Genomic DNA, 6,000 nt, shown 5'->3' with positions numbered 1-6,000 from the left:
TATCGTTGCAATAAAATGAGGAGGGAAGTGAACCAACGAGGAATGAAAGCCAGACAGCTGACCGAGCAAATGAGCGACGAGGGACTTCAACCACTAAGTCGGTAGAGGAATCAGAAAGAGCTGAAGGATCCGTTTTATCTCCAACATCGCGTAGTTTTGATCGCCTTCTGCAGGTGAACAGGGAGTCTCTAACAAAAGAACCGAAGCAGAATCCCACTTTGGAAGGACTACACCTTACAGCTAAAGAAGGCATCGCGAGACGCAACATAACGATGCATGAGAAGGGAGGCTTACTATACCGACACTACCAGGACAGAAAAGGCAAAACATTTGATCAGCTGGTCGTGCCCGAAAAATACAGAGCGGACATTCTGAGTCTCTGCCACGGAAATGGCTGGGCAGGACATCTGGGAATCAATAACACAAAGGAGCGCCTATTAATGAAATATTATTGGCCGGGTTGTTTCAAAGATGCAGAACGCTACGTAAAATCATGCGATGCGTGCCATCGCGTGGGCAAGCCGGGAGAGACAAGGAAGGCTCCATTGAAAATTGTTCCATTGATCTCGGAACCTTTCCGCCGGCTTGTAATAGACACAGTAGGCCCTTTGCCTAACACGAAATCAGGCTATAAGTACTTGCTTACTATGCTATGTCCCGCCACAAAATTTCTCGAAGCAATTCCGTTGAAGGACTTGAGCTCCACAGAAATAGTTGATGCCCTTTTGTTAGTGTTCGCGAGAATAGGATTTCCGGCCGAAATCCAAGCCAATCAGGCGGCGGTCTTTACAAGCGCCTTGACGACCACATTCCTAGAAAGATGCGGAATAAAACTGTTGCACAGCTCGGTGTATCATCCGCAGTCCAACAGTGTAGAGAAATGGCATTCGGTGCTGAAGCGGGTGCTACGCGCTCTTTGTTATGAGCATAAAGCAGACTGGGAGGATTGTCTGCCGGCCACACTTTTCGCTTTACGAACAGTCCCCCACGAAGCTACGGGATTTACGCCAGCAGAACTCGTGTACGGAAGAGCCCTCCGCTCTCCCCTCCGAATGCTGAGAGAAATGTGGGAAGAGACAGGAGAGAACCAGACAGTGGTTGAGTACGTGCTTAAGCTACTGGACCGCCTTAACAACACGAGGGAATTAGTAAATCGAAATATGAAAGCTGCCCAGGAGGCCGCCAAGGTCTATTATGACAGAAACGCTCGCCTTCGAGGTTTCACCTCGGGCGATCGCGTGATGATCCTCCGGCCATCGAGCAAAAACAAGCTGGAAGTTCACTGGGATGGTCCAGTAGAAGTGTTGCAAAAACTTTCGGAGACGAATTACGCGCTAATGGTTCCAGGCAGGGGAAAGCAGGTGAGAATCTATCATTGCAATCTGATGAAGCCGTTCGTGGAACGCAGCGGGATCGTCAATCTGACTCTAAATGAACCAGAAGAGCTGGACAGCGAGAGTCAGGGTTGGAAGGGAGGTGCGGACGCTAGTGACAACGTGGAAAACATTCTGGCTCACTCCGTGAATGCAGATTTCCTAAGCGGGACACAGGTAGACACGCTAAAGCAGTTGTTGAGCGAATTCGCTGACCTATTTAGCAGTCGCCCGGGAAAGACACACCTCCTGACACACGAAATCGAGCTCACCTCTGATGAGCCGGTACGGTCGAAACCCTACAGGGTATCACCACGGCAAAAAGAAATAATGGACGCGGAAATTCAGCGCATGTTGGAGTTAGGGGTTGTAGAGCCAGCGGAAAGTGACTATACCTCACCGCTAATTCTTGTTGAGGCCCCAGGGAAAGATCCTCGTCCCTGCGTGGATTATAGAAAGCTTAATGCAATTACCAGGGATCAGCTATACCCGATTCCCAACATAGAGGAAAAGATAGAAAGGGTGAGCGGCGCGAAATTCATTTCCACCCTCGATCTCGTACGGGGATATTGGCAAGTTCCCCTCTCAGAAAGCGCGAGCAGGTATGCCGCTTTCATCTCCCCAGCGGGCACCTTTCGACCATTAATGCTTAGTTTTGGGTTGAAGAATGCCCCCTACAGCTTCTCAAAACTCATGGACATCGTACTGAAGGACATGCAGTGCTTTGCACTCCCTTATTTAGACGATGTGGCAATTTTTTCGGAAACCTGGCAAGAGCATCTAGAACACCTAAAGACCGTGTTTTCCAGTTTACGACAGGCTGCACTGACACTGAAGGCAGAAAAGTGTAGATTTGGTTGCGCACAGGTTACGTACTTGGGCCACGTTGTAGGCCAGGGAACTAGGAGCCCATCCGAGTTAAAGATTGCCCAGATCGCAGCATTTCCGCAACCACGGACGAAAACGGCCATTCGCTCATTTTTGGGATTAGTTGGGTACTACCAGCGATATATTCCCAACTACTCACAGCGTTCTAGTCCCTTAACTGACGCCTTGCGAAAGGGAGCACCTACTAACGTAAGTTGGGATAAGCGAAAAGAAAACACCTTCAAAAGCCTGAAGGAAGCACTCGTGCCCCGACCCTTGCTCAGGACCGCTGACTATGGGAAAGAGTTCATAGTCCAGTGTGATGCCAGTGATAGAGGGCTGGGTGCTGTCTTAAGCCAAGTTGGCTGCGACCATGAAGAACACCCAGTTCTGTACATCAGCCGCAAACTGACCGGTAGAGAAGAAGCCTACAGCGCTTTCGAAAAAGAGTCCCCGTGTTTAGTTTGGGCAGCGTAGAAGTTATCGTGTTATCTGTGCGGAGCAAAGTTTGTATTTGAGACTGACCATTGTCCTTTAACGTGGCTACGACAGATGTCCCCCAAAAATGGTCGCTTGCTCAGATGGAGTCTGGCTCTCCAACAGTACAATTTCTCGGTGCGTTATAAGAAGGGGAAACTGCACGGAAATGCTGATGGCTTGAGCAGACTGATGTAAGCGGGAGAACTAAGAGGAATGTCCTCCTGTGTGAGTGTTTTTTTTTACTTTGTTCTGAGTAATCCGGCTGTGGCAGTTTCAAAAGGCGATGTTTCGCGCTCAGTCGGCACAACATTGACCCAATTTTGAACACAATTTTTTTAAAAGTGTATTGTTGTCAATGGAAGAAGCCTGGTGATTCTTTGGCGAAGTCCGAGCGCTTGCGGGTGGGGCAGTGCTTTGCTGTTTGGAACGTCCCACCTGCACTTTCCTTTGTTGGTGGTGCTTTGAGTTCTGCCTTGGGGGCGATGAGATTGCAATCCAGGGGACGAACACGGACGCCATCTCATCTCTTAATGCCCAGCGATCGTCAACGCTGGACATTCGAGATTTTTCGGGCCGCGGAGGAGCTGTAAGGTTTCTAGCGACAGCCGGTGGTCTGATTCAGCTGCGTATTCGGCCAGGACACCTGCAGCCGGGGTCCCTGCACGGCGATAGGCGTCTTGTTTCCCACGGCCGGTCCTCACGTGGTTTATTGGATTCGAGACGGAGGATTCCACTGCCGTTTGAAAACAACATTGTTCTCGGAAGATCGACCGTGCGGCACGGAGGCAGTTAGCGACCGCCAGAACCGAGCAGGGGTGACTCACCCTTTCAACTATGCCTGCTCGCCGGCGCCTCGCCCATTCGGACTTCCCGGAAGACGTGTCCGGCTTGAGCGTGAGAACTGTCGTTCGGAAGCGAAGACACCGCTCTCTCTGGTGGGGGCGATTGTCCAGCGGCACCCTCTTTCTCCGGCGAGGCATGTGACGGGGCCGTGTCCCTATGTGAAGTGGTGTGTGTGTGTGTGTGTGTGTGTGTGTGTGTGTGTGTGTGTGTGTGTGTGTGTGTGTGTGCGTGTGTGTGTGCGTGTGTGTGTGTGTGTTTGTGTGTGTGTGTGTGTGTTTGTGTGTGTGTGTGTGTGTGTACGACAGCGCAAGTTTGGCCACGCCCAACCTGGCGAAGACATTCTCGGACCTGGGGAATCCTAGGGACCGGACCCTTTTAAAACCGGACGAGGAGTGCCGTGAGGAAAGAATCCTCGATCATTCTCAGATCTTCTTAGATCCTCCGACCTTCCCTCATCATACTCCAATGGGTTCCAAATTCTTGTAAATAAAGCAAAATAAACCGCCTGTACAGTTTCCTTCATAACCAAGTCCGACAACGTCATTCGAAGAAGGGACCTGCGGCACTGAAAGAGTCAGCTCACTCAAGGACCCCTCGTCCCCAACACCTGGTACATACTGAGAAAAGGGGGCTCAATCACATATCGCCATTCATTCGTGGTCAAAGCAAGGGTAATTGAGCTGAGTGTGTTTTCTGCTCCAGCGTACCGCCTTTTTCTGAGCCATGGACGCTAACGCCCGACAAGTTCTGGCTGTTTCCTGCAGGAAGCTGAACGAGATGCAGTCAAGCCGAAGGAAGGTGAGCCTCATCAAGAAGATTTTCGTACTTCTCATGGTGCGGAAAGCTGAAAGAATCCTGGAGACGCAGTTGGGCGACGACTCCTTCACTGACTCAGACGACGACGACATTGTTGTGCTCGTATGAATATGGTGCTTTGAAACTTCGCTGCTATGCGCGTCGGGAGCCTAAGAAATATTTCAGGGAGATGAGACGTGAGCTTCCTTAGTCTTTACAGGTCCATACTGAATGCGCCGTGCGGAACAGAATGACAAGAGGCAGGAATGACGTGTAGCAGTGCTACCCGAAAGCTGTGTGAGACAAATCATCAACAAAAGCAGTTTATAGGAAAACACCATCGCGGCAAAATATGAATAATTCTATTTATCATGAAGGTGGTTACATTTTTCTTTGGTTTATATATCCCGTCACAATGAAATAGCGCGCGAAAAAACACACGAACAAAATAGAGAGGAATGGTTAATAATAAAGGAACATAACAACTAAGGAGAGCGGTGGCTACGGCTGGCATGCGCATTCGAAAATAGCAACACCTAAAGCAGTATTGAAGCAGAACGCTTACATGGCACACATTACCACCGCCACTTCACTGACACAATCAGAAAATAAACCTCCTAACGCAAATGAACTAAGGGTAAATGAACTGAAAGAGAAAAAAATTAAAATACAGACATGTTAGCTAATATTTCGGCAATGGTCAGATTAAGAGTAAAAAACAACAAATAAACGCTGTCGTTTAAATAAACCTCACTGAAAAAGAATGCGGTCGAAGATGTTTGGGAGCCAAAAAGCAAAATTAAGCGAGCGTTGCGCTTCAACGAATCCTCTTTATACGGTTTCTGTTGCGTCTTCTCCATTGCACACAAAAAATGTATCTACATCGACCGGTAATTCCTTGGGTTTAAGTATCGAGGTAACGTCATTCACAGATTAGTCTCTCGTCACAAGGTGCCTTACGTTTTGTTTTTGCCGCAGACCGTTAATGCAGCCCACATTAACACAGTTTCATTTTATTTATCTAAACATTAAAACACTTAAATTTCTTTTTTTTTTGCCGCAGACCGTTAATGCAGCCCACATTACCATCGTTTAATTTTAATTTATCTAAACATTAAAACACCTAAATTTCTTTCTTTCTTTGTATGTCTGGCGTCATTCAATTCTTGCCCATCAACATGAAAAATACGTTATTCTTGACAAGCAAAGGCAGTTTATGTTCTCGTGATTTCAGTTGATGGATATTTCCAAAAGACCCTCCACACATAATCTTATTTCACAGCCGTCAGGTGGCAGCAAAATATTGTACACTCGCAGGGTACCTCGAGAAGGAGCTGTCTAAAACTAGCTGTCAAACAGTTTTCCATGAGACAATTTATCTTATCGGGAAAGAGTAAAAACCTTCCTTGGAAGGAAGTGTATTAACAGACCGCGAAGATTCAAATTCTTATCTCTCGTGCTTTCGCAGGGCTTGTGCTATTACACAGAATCAGTTAGCCTCCTCTGAAACATCCTTATCCTCGTACATACTGAGAAAAGGGGGCTCATTCACATATCGTCATTCATTCCTGGTCAAAGCAAGGGTATTAGCGCTGAGTGTGTTTTCTGCTCCAGCGTACCGCCTTTTTCCGTGCCATGGACG

The sequence above is a fragment of the Amblyomma americanum genome, chromosome 2 (genome assembly GCF_052857255.1).
Source record: "Amblyomma americanum isolate KBUSLIRL-KWMA chromosome 2, ASM5285725v1, whole genome shotgun sequence".
Classification (NCBI taxonomy): domain Eukaryota; kingdom Metazoa; phylum Arthropoda; class Arachnida; order Ixodida; family Ixodidae; genus Amblyomma; species Amblyomma americanum.
The sequence above is the reverse complement of the archived record's forward strand: the minus strand, read 5'-3'. Positions refer to the sequence as shown.